We start from the raw sequence: 11,899 nt of genomic DNA, 5'->3' as shown, positions 1-11,899 counted from the left end.
TAAAGGTTCCAGTGTCTCCACAATTTGCCAGCATTTTCTTATTTACTGCTTGCTATTTTTAACTTTGATATTACTGTTGGGTTGCAGTGACATCTCCTTTTATTGATGTGCATCATTCCAGTGGCTAATGGTTGACAGCATGTCTTCATATGTTTGTTGAATGCCTGAATATCATCTTCCCATTTAGAAAAGTGGATTCTTTGGCTTTTTAAGATGTCCAAGTTTCACTTAATTTCAAAACTTTTTTGAGAACTCAAAAGTAGCTCAATATTGAAATTTTTTTAGTTTTATTAATTTGAGCTATAAACTGATAAAATAATTTGTAAACTTTGAAAGGCAGAGATGGGCATTTCATATTGCTTGTTTCAAACGTTTGGCTTTCTTGGAAGGTTCAATTTTTCATCTGCTAGCTTTCAATCCTCATCTTGATCTAATAAATCTTCTGGAAAATTATTCATATTGTTTATCAGAAATCTACTGGGAGTGCTTGACACACATTTATAATGCATATCAGTATAAAACCAGGTGACTCAAGCAGGTAGCAATACTACTACTTGTTTCCTGAAGCAAAATTTCCCTCACTAAGGACAGATTCATCATTTATCATCTCATCTTAGTAAGTTACATTTTTTATTTAGTCAAAAGCAAACAAATCACAGTCTGGTTTTCAGATCAGATACTTGTAGTAATTTTGTCTTGTTCTTCTTTAAAGATAAATGCCTTTTGCTAACAGTTTCTGCACATTCTCAGTCCTAGGCTCCACCACTGCTTTTGCTCCAATGCCCAACCGCACTTTTCTAATCAGATGACTGTAGCGTATTTTTCTTTTTGGTCATTTTCCATGGCGTCCATGGTGAAAGAACTGCACAGGGGCCATGTCTTCCCTCCTCCAGCGTCAGTAGGTATGAGGAGACTCCAACTCCACATTGGCCGGATGCTGATTCCTGTGAGGCAGAAGTCAGGCATCCTCCTACTTGCTTGATCTTATTCTAACACCAGCTGTGCCTCTCAAGGCATTTTATTCACCTGTTGAGTCCAGTAATCCATTGCCATGGCCACAGGGAGCTCGCAGACAATACTTACAGTTATGGGGGTTTGTGTGATCATGAGCTGTCGATGGAATCAGGTATCAGGCATCAAAAACCAGAACAAAAAATCACATCGATGTGAATAAAGCTCATCTGTAGACAATTGGACATCCCCTTATAGAAGGATCACAAGGTAGAGACGAGCCGGTCAGGGTTCAGTATAGCACCAATGAATCACACAATTTTCCTCTAGTTCTTTAATGCTTCCTTCCTCCCACTATCATGACCCCAATTCTGCCTTAAAAATCCAGGTAGACTAGAGCATGTACACTGGTACAGATAAGAGCTGGAAACACAGGGCATCCAGGACAGATAAATCCCTCAGGACCAATAATGAGAATAGTAATAACAGGAGGGGATGGAGAAAGTGGGGGGAGAAAGGGGAAACCGATCACAATGATCTACATATAACCCCCTCCCAGGGGAATGGACAATGGAAGGGTGGGAAAAGGGAGACCAATACCAAGGGATCAAGTAGAAAGAAAATGTTTTGAAAATGATGATGGCAACAAATATACAAATGTGCAGACATAATGGACGGATGTATGGATGTGATGAGAGTTATATAAGCCCCTAATAAAATGATTTTTTTTAAAAAAGAAGAGCTGTAAGAGCCCCCAACAAAATGATTTTTTAAAAAGAAAAAAATTAATACAGAAAAAAGTTATGGTGATTTACTGAGGAAGTTGACAGGTTACCACAAATCAGGGTCAGAAAACATATGAATCCAGCCCTTTTGTCTGCAACAGTGGCTCATCTCAGCCATGCCATCATCACCTCTCCCTCTAGACCTCAGCCTCTCAGCCATGTTAGTCCCTTGGCTCCTGTCCTTTTGGGGCCAGTGTAACACAGCTTCTCTAGCCCTGATACACACTGTAAGCACACTCCACTCTGCATGTTTTGCCTGAAAGCACTCAGCTTTACTCAGTCCATCAGTCGGGAATCCCTGTGTCTCATGGTCACTGTGCTGTTCCTCTGCCCTGTCTCATGGTCTCAGTGTTGCTGTTCTGGTAGCTCTGGGACCTCCGCTTCTGTAGCAGGGATCTCACCTGTGATCGGCTAGTGGTTCTTCTGTCTTTACGGCTGTGGGATTCCCCTTCCTGCTTCTGAAATGGCCTTCCTTATACCCAGTGGAATTGCAAAACTTGCTGTTTCCCAAGTTGGAAATCTCTACCTATTATTTTATGCTTTCACCCAGTCATTTGGTGGTAGTTATAGGGACTATTTTTAGAAGAGCCACGCCAAATTGTACCTGGCAATGGTGATTTAAAACTAACTGGAGCAATCGTAATTTAAGCAGGTATAAAGGAATTAGGTTAAAAATATATAATTGTATAAAATGTAATCAAAACAGCCATATGGACCACTGAATCATTAGTGTTGGAAGTAGCGAATCACAAAATGTACTGCTATCATTGGTCTAGTACATAACAAAGTCAGGGGACTCAGGTTATTATAGAGGGGTACAAGAATAGCCTCTTGATCATCATATATCTCACATTTTGTGTCTATACTTATGAAATTCTAATTATAGAAAGAGCAATTCTATCCTTTATTCTGACATTTTAATTTGGGGGAGTTTATATTGCTATTCTATTAAGGAGGTTGATGGAATGAAAACAGATGAGATACTGGGAACCTGATAGCCCTCCCCCTGGTTCCATTCCAGGAGAAACACATTAAGAGCACATCAGGATACTTCCCATCTCATCTGCACTGATTTTTGATTTCTTGAGTCGGCTGGTTCCTCAGCGAGAAGGTTGTTATTGGCCCCTTGCCTGAGCTCAGAGATTGCCTGAAGATGACCCACCGCCATTGAGTTGAGTCCCACTTCTAGTGACTCCACAGGGCAGAGTGGAACTGTTCCATAGGGTTTCTGAGACTAATATGACCTGACCAGGCAGCCTTACCTTTCTCCTGTGGAGGAGCTTGTGAATTTGGACCCCTGACCATGACATTATCAGCACAGTATTTAACCTTCTACATCTTCAGGGTCCCTTTGCCTGAAGAGAAGCAGTCCACAAAACAGAATCCCTTAAATCTTTCCCATGGGAACTGACTTTGTATGCAAAAGAGCATGGAGACACATAAACCCAAGAAGACTCCCCAAAACAGTTATAAAGGGCGTTGAGCGAAACGAAAGAATTTAATGAAGGATAGACTGCAGACAGGCTACTTTTCCAGAAAGAACCTGGAATTACACAACAGGAAGAAGTTTTCATAGGACCCAAAGAGAACTCTGTCAGCATTCCAGGGTAACTATGCATACTGGGTAACTCTGACAACACCAACATTGTGCAATATCAGAGGCTTATCCACTGTGAGGGAAAAGCCGTCTAATCACTAAAAAATTAATATGCCTATAATAACAATAAGTTTATGGGACTGATAGTACCAGTAGCTAGAGTTGCAAGAATATATTATTTAAAATGTTTAGTTTCAAGAGAATATTAAGAAGCATGCAAAGAAACAGGAAAGCATGACTCATATGTAAGAATAAAAGCAGAAAACAGAAACTGCCTGTGAGAGCCACCAGATGTCAGATTCAACAGAAAAAAAAGGTTTCAAAAAAGTCTGTATAAATATGTTTAAAGAATGAAAGGAAATCTGATTAAAGAAAGTGAGGATGGTGTGAGGAAAATGTTGCATAAAATAGAGACTATTAATAAAGACAGAAAAAAAACTAAAAGGAAGCAAGTAAAACTTTTGGAGTTGAAAACTATGAAAAAAGTACTTAGAAAGGCTTGCCAGTGGATTTGAACTGGCAGAAGAAGTATTTGGATATCAACAAAGACTATACAAGCAGAAGAGAGAGAGAGAAAATAATGGAGAAAAATGCACAGTGCCTTAGAAAACAGTGGGGCAGTACTAAGTACCCCCAATAAACATATAATGGGAGTACCCGAAGAAAAGAAAGTGAGAAAAAGGAAGAAAACTTTTTGAATAATTTAGTGAAAAATAATATCAGATCCAGGAAGCTCAACAAACTCTAAGGAGGATAAACACAAAAGGGCCCACAACCATGAATATCGTAGTAAAAAATGCTGAAAGTGAAAACTAGGAGAAAAAATGAAAAGTATCAAGAGAAAAAAATGCACATATCACTTACAAGGGCACCCTAATAAGATTGATAACTGATATTCAGAAGGAACTATGGAGACCAGTAGGAAGTGGTATAACACATTCCTGTATGTGCTGTCAGTTGGTTCTGATTTAAAGTGACCCATTTTTACAACAGATTAAAACACTGCTCAGAAGCAGAAGACAACTATATCACTACTTTTGATCTCTTGGTAGGCAGACTAACATTTAATTACTACTTAAATGCCCTACTTGATTTATTAAGATAGGCATTATTCTGGCAGACCTGGGTCTGACATTGTCAGTGAATATTATTGTAAGCCTTGCCTGATCACTCGATCTCATTGTTTGTATAAATAGTGTCCAGTCATGTAAGTTTTTAATCTGAACAAGTCAATAATCCATGTATTAAGACTGGTGGTTAGTCTATACTCATTTAATCTCCTTTTCTCAATTTGGTTTTAAATATATTACCATGGGCTAAATCAACAACACTATAAACAGAAGGACCTTAGGTTTCAGGAGGATGATCTATAAAGCTTACCTGTAAAGATGATAGTAAATCTCTTTAACACAAAATAATACGAAATCTCTAAGGTGAACCAGAGGCAGATAGAAGACAGAGGCATAGGAAGGGATTTGGGAATCACATTAAATCCTAGTCCCAATCTATGAACAATTGGCCCTTTTGACATGGCTCTGCTCTATAATTGTCCTCCTGAAGGAAACACAGAAGATGTGGGTGTTAACTGTAATTCATACAAATCAAAGAGCACTGATAAGGGTAAGTATGTAGTTCTAGAGGTATTATTAGGCTGCTGCCGGAGAAGTCCTGTGTGGCGGAGGCTTCAGCTTCCTTTACCGTACTCTGACAGCAACAACCCCTTTGCTGTTGGGTTTGGAATCAATTTCCAATGGCCATGCAGAATTCGTGGACAGTGATTATGATAATGGTGGGCTGATGGAGTGGAAAGGTAATTATGAGTTTAGCTACAAACCACAAGGTCAGCAGTTCGAAACTATCAGCTGCTCTGAGAGAGAAAGATGAGGCTTTCTACAACTAAAGTTATAGTCTCAAAACGCCACAGGGGCAGTTCTACTCTGATATCTGTCACTAAGAATCAGAATTGTCTTGATGGCAGTGAGTTTTTCTTTTTAATAGGTTGCAAAGTGGTAAGGATATAGTTCTTGTGTCCACAGCACCTCTTCTCTGCCATGCAGGCAGGCATCTCTCTCTCTCTGGTCCTCAACCATTCCACTAAACCATGTGGTCCCTTGGTCTCCACCCTTACCAAACAAGTATTATAAAACTTCATTAGCACTGGTAAATGTTCAAAGGGCACCCCACTCCGTGAGCCATTCTCCTGTCTGAAGTCACTCAATGTTAATTATTCTATGAGCTGGGAAGGCCATCATTCTGACTCATGGGCTAAGGCCAGTTTGTCTGTTCCTGGTCTCAGTTCTGCAGCCTCTGGTACCGCTTCAGACATGGATCTCACATGTGCTCCGTTGGTGGCTCTTCTCTCTTGATGTTTCTGTGATTCTTCTGTTTCTGCTTCTAAGATGGCTTACTTTAATACCTAAAAGAATGGTAAAATTGAACAATTCCCTCATTAGAGTTTGCTGCATCTATGTGCATGCAAAGACTATGGATTGAAAAGCCATTCCAAGTAATTTCACTTCAGCATAGTATGGTGTACCAATTATGTCTCCATAGCTCACTGACGCTGAATTAATGGCAACTCATAGTGACCCCATAGTGCAGGGTAGAACTGTCCTTGTGAGTTTCTGAAACCATAACTCTTTATGGGAGTAGAAAGCCCAGTGTTTCTCCCAGGGATTCCCAGGTGGTTTTGAACCATTGAGCATGGGGTTAGCAGCCCAATACATAGCCACTACGTCCCCAGGTCTCCTATGTATCTCCATAGAGTGATTAAAAATAAAGTTAAAAAATGAAAAAGGAAGCTTACCAGATTGTTATGGCCTGAATGGTGTTCCCCCAAGATATGTGTTGAGACTCTCACCCCTATCCCTGTACTTTTGACTTTGTTTGGAAATTAGTTTTTCTTTTATTATGCCAATGGAATAATATCATTTGATATTAGATATATTGTTGTAGAGTAGAACAAGTCCTAAACCTAAGCTTTCTAATATGTGATTTATAAGAAAAGCAGATTATAGTGCTACATGGGGAAGACAGATGCTTGGAGGAAAAATTTCAGGGAACTTGAGGGATATGTACAAGCAAGGATCCTGTCTTAGAGCCAGTGCCCTGATTTAGACTTCTCCCCTACAAAGCTGGGAGGAAATCAGCTCTCATTCTTTAAAACCACCCTCCTGTGGTATTTGGTGTTTGTGTTATGGCAACACTAGGTAACAGAGACTCAGGGGATGCTGGTGTGCAGGAAAATTTGAGAACTGCTCAATTTAACCCTGCCTCCAACCTTAGAAGATAGATTTCAAAAAGCCACACTGTTAACAAGTGCATTCTGACTCATAGCAACCTTACAGAAAGTTTCTGGGGCTGTAAATCTGTATGAGAAGAGATGGTCTCAGTTTTCTCATGCTGAACAACTAGTGGGTTTGAACCACTGACCTTGGGCTTAGCAGTCAAATGCTTATCTGACAGCATCCCAGGGCTCTTTGGAACATAGGTACTATATGCCAAATTTTAATAGTGACACACATAAGGTTCAAAATTTAAATCAGTTCTCCAAAGTCATGCAAATAATACATGTCAGAGAAAGGACGAGAACTCTGTCTCAATCTAGGGTCTGTGCTTTTCCATTGGTTAAACTGCTGCACTGATGAATTAGGTGAGAGTGTAGGGCAGGGAGAGGAAGGAGACCTGACCCTGTGTAAATGAGAGTTGATGACATGGCTTTCCTATTCATTATTAACCTTCTATATTAGAGGAAGATAGTATGTACTGAAACAGACTTCAGCAGGTTAAAAATGCTACTAATATTTTATAACCCCTTGTTCCTAAGTTAAACAATTTTCTATATTTAAGTCATTGGAACGGAGGTTATTTCTCTGAGATACTTGACAGAAAAGAAAGATTATATTGGAATTATGTTTCAAAGATTGAAATCAGTTTGCTTTTGCTTTATGAATGAATCTCAGTGACTATATTTGGAAAGTTATCATTTTTCTTACGGTTCCCATTATCTTTTCTCCAGCTCACTTTTCAAATGACAGAGTGATTTATTGACTGCTTTAAAAGTTCCATTTCTCTGAATAAATGGTAACTATAAAAATCTGCCCCTTGACCTACAGCTGACTCAAATATTCAAAAGCCTAGTTTGATTAAAAGAACTCTTGGAAATGGAGACCAAGAAATGTTAGAAGATAAGAAATTCCTAAGATTTGTTCTCTGAAAATAAACCCCCCCAAAATACCCTAAGAGCATGTTAAATTACATTTCTTTTAAAGTGACCAGAGGCTAGCTTGCTTTAGATTTGCATTTTGGAATGAGTTATGCTGTTTATCTCTCGCTGACTAAAGCAATCTTCACCTGAAAACGCTCAGATGCATTATTACCATCTTTCAATAAATATGTCTCGTCCACTCCTCCTGCCAAAACCCAGAGCAGGTTGTCTCCAGAAATATGTGCACACACACACATCATATAATATAAAGGTCAAGGGTAAGCTCTAAACCACAATTACGCTGATTTTTATTAGCAATTATTTAGTTATGAAAGTTCGGATCATACTTATAATCACATAAGACTGGAAAAACCTAGTTATCCTCAATGAAGGATTAGAATATAAAAACACTTGTTGTGGAACATTATAGACTATGTATTGTGTTAATGTTTCAAGTATGATTATTGTACCGTGGCTATGTGAGAAAATGGGCATATTTTTAACGCACTTTGAAGTAGTGTTCAGATGAATCTGCAAGCAATTTGCTGTAGAATTCATTAACTAAAGTAAAATAACATACCATTTTAAAAAAGAACCAACAAAACAAAATAAATAGGGGTAGACAAATTAACTATGGCAAAAATTGTACTAAATTCTTGGCTTTAAATGATGGATTATACTCTTCTTCCTACTCTGATGCTTACTTGAAACTATTTGAAACTGAAATAAATACTGGTTCAAAATCAAAACCAAATTTACTGACACCAAGTTAATTCTGATTCATATTGACCCTACGGGACAGGTTAGAGCTCCCCTGGTTGGCAGTGCTGGGACTCAAATAATTTAACAAATGGTTTACCAGTTTAAGTATAAAAAACTGATATACTGAAAGGTAGTTTATTATTTCATACAATTAATACTCCCCCCCCCCAAAAACATTTGAAAATGGATATATTTTAGGAAAGTAACACTGATCTGAAGGCAATTCCCATTTGCTTGCTTACCTGGTTTGTCAGGTCCGCCTTCTCCAGCAAGTTCTTCAGCGTCCTTTCCAGAAGCCTGTGGCAACCGAGAGAGCAGGCTATTCCTCTCCCCTCCTGCGTGGGCCAAAGAGCTGCTCGTCTTAATGTGGGGAAAATAAATCAAGTAATTCAAAACAATAACATATTTGATAAACCTCTATTGAGCCTCCACCTTGTAATAATTCCACACTTAATAATAATGATTATAATTTTTTAGGAAAGGAAACATTTTTTTGAAACATCTTTGTGATCATTTTTTGCTGCAAGAACATTAAAAGAGGTACATAAACTAGATCATTTTATAAGAGTTTTGAAATAGTCATGAAAAATATTAAATACTTCCTGACCTCAATTAATAAAACCATATTTAGGGTATTTCCATATTACTTCCATTTGACATCCTCACTTGTAATATTCTTAGTTTTTATCTGAGAACCATTGATTGTGCGATTTATCCTTAACCATCTTTTTCACTGAGACCCTAGGAGTAGAGTACCATTTCTTTAGAGGTTGACCAGTTAGACAAGAGTCATTGTGTCTGATGTATGAGAAACAGGCAACTTCTCTTTTCTGAACATATTATGTCCATCTTTGAACTTCTTCCCACTTCTGCTGAACTTCCAGGTATTGTTCTGACAATATTTTTAGCTCTTTGAATACTTTCAAGAATAATTGAATAATTCATTCATAATATCTCGTGGGAATTTGGAGCATAACACCAAGTTCAAAAGAATGAGAGCGTTTCACCCTCTGGTTATTTGGCCTGTTTCTCTTTACTTTGCCTGTTTGTTTTCTGTCGTAACAAACACAAGGGGTAAAAATGTAATATTTTATCAAAAGTGTAAGGCGTTTTATGAAATTATTAAATGAATATTACAAACATAGTTCTAAGTTTTTTATCATTATTAGTTTGGATTTAATACATACATCATTTCAAATTTCAAGCATGTCAAGTAGAAAGTACAATTGCTACTACAATTGGTTTCCAAACATTCTTTTTCTACATGGACTCCTTGACATTGTCTTCCTTTTAACCCCCGCCACCCTGCCCTTTGAACCTCTTATTCTACTTGCTGTCCCTTTAGGTTCATTGATCCCAGGTTGCATTGAAAAATGGAAATGCCTATAATAGCTTCAAGAGGGTGACCTCCACTGACATAATACCTCTGAGCTACACTCTAATATGAACTAAGAAAACAAAAGAAAATGATACAAACCAAAATTTCAGAAAAATTTGGAAACCAGGTCAGGTCCAGCCCACATCACAGGGGGATCTACTGACAAAGTTTTAACTCTTCTGGTCAGATGTAGGCCTTTGATCTTCTATATGCCTCTCTCCCAAACACTCTGTTTAGTGACCACTTTCCTGTCATCCCTCAATGTTACATAGGAGGAGTTCATCAGACTTTTATTTCCTAAGTAGTTCCACAAATGCATCTCGGGCTCCCACTGTCATCCACCGCCTCCTGCACACCAGATTCTCACAACCTAGGCTCTGATACTGATCCCTCCTTTGACTTCAGATTACAATCCTTCAGTGATTGATGATGGTGTGCTTCTTCTATTTGGAATTAGTTTATATATCACTTAGGCTGCTTGTTTGGAGGCAAACTTTTGAGACCCCCAATCAAATAAAAAGATGTTACTTTATTTGATAGCTGGGCACCATGTAAATTCTTCACCACACTCTGTTCCCTTCCTGAGGGTGAGTATTGAGCAGGGCCATGATGTAAGAACTAATTGTTCTTAAGTTAGGGCTAGCATCTAGTGAGAGTTCAGAACCCATTTCTAGATCTATGCTTTTTTTTAAATTTGCTGTAACTTGGAAGTTAAAACACATGTCATATCCATCATGGTTCAATCATGTCAAACAGAATTGTTTAATTACTTCCATATTCAGTCTCCAAATATGCTTTCTTTCCTGGACTCCATGACATCATCTCCCTCATAAATCCTCCATCCCTCTATTTGGCCCCTCCCCCAGAAACCCGTGTTATATTGGCTTTCCCTATAGGACCAACATACCTGAGTTTCATTTACTACCCCAAAACAGAGACACAAATAACACAACTTCGAGATGGTGACCCTTAATGGTGACGCACCTCTGAGATACAGCCTTATATGAACAAGCATAAGCAAAATATAACAGAATGATGTCACCGGTTTGCTGTAGGAATTCGTATTTTAATACATTATACAGGCATTGATGTACTGTTCACCCACACTACTCCATTCTTGGTATAGCTGTCTTCTGCTTCCTCAGACACCATGTCTTTTCTGGCTTAAGTCCTCAGGTTACAAGTGTGTCTGAGGGAGAGTCCAGTTCACCCAGTGGAGTTCCTGTATGGGGACTCAGCGATGCAAACTCTGAAGTATGCCGCGGACCTGAAGATCCAGGATTCAGTGTCCCATTGTTCCACGGCAGCCGGTCTGGGTTCCTGCGATAGCAGCCTGGGATACCTTAGGTGGGGAGGGTCTTAGTGTCATGCAGCAGAATTGTGCTGAATTGACCTAGGTATCCTCAGTCTCTCCTCTCCCCACATGGAGGTCAGTTGTCCCTCCTCTCCTCTCAACAGACATGCACCTATGTTGTCTCAAATGGGACTGTTCTCCTAGCTCCCCCTCCCATCATCAGTAGGCCTTATCCCTGTGACAGGGCTGCCTCCCTCTCTGGGGAGGTCTCACCCCGGATCCACAGGGCTACCACTTAGCACACAGCATTTCCCCACTCGGCACCCCCAAGAATATTTGATCCCAGTTGTCGTGAGGCACCCTCCGGGTGAGTGACCTACACTATACTTACCTGGAGCGGATGATGTTTGGTTCATTTGCACTGCCCCCCGGCTCTTTACCAGGCTGTCTGGTCCCTGGCCAGAGACTAGATGCCCTGCAAGCTTTAGATTGTGCCCGTTTGGAAGCTCGTTCTTACAGCAGTGGACTCATACAGTATTCGTCCTTTTGTGCTTGACTAACTTCACTCAGCATAAAGTCTTCCAGAGCCCTCCGTGACTTGAGGTGTTTCATGGCTTCATCGCTGTGTTTTAGGATTGTGTAGTATTCCATTGTTGGTATGCACCAGTTTTTCTAATCCACTCTTCTATTGATGGGATTAGGCTGTTCCCAGCTGCTTGCTATTGTGAACTATGCTGCGATGACCATGGAGCAAATGTCTGTCAGTGGTCTGTTTCTTATTTCTTTGTGTATATTCCCTGTAAGGGTATTGCTAGATCATATGATAGTTAAATTGCCATCTATTTTAGGTATCACCATATCATGTTCCACACTGGCTGTACATATTTACAAATCCACCAACAGTGGATAAGAGTTCCTAACTCAC

Source organism: Echinops telfairi, unplaced genomic scaffold (genome assembly GCF_000313985.2).
Source record: "Echinops telfairi isolate 266 unplaced genomic scaffold, ASM31398v2 ScPeMD7_7467;HRSCAF=8505_0, whole genome shotgun sequence".
NCBI classification, from domain to species: Eukaryota; Metazoa; Chordata; class Mammalia; order Afrosoricida; family Tenrecidae; genus Echinops; species Echinops telfairi.
The sequence above is the reverse complement of the archived record's forward strand: the minus strand, read 5'-3'. Positions refer to the sequence as shown.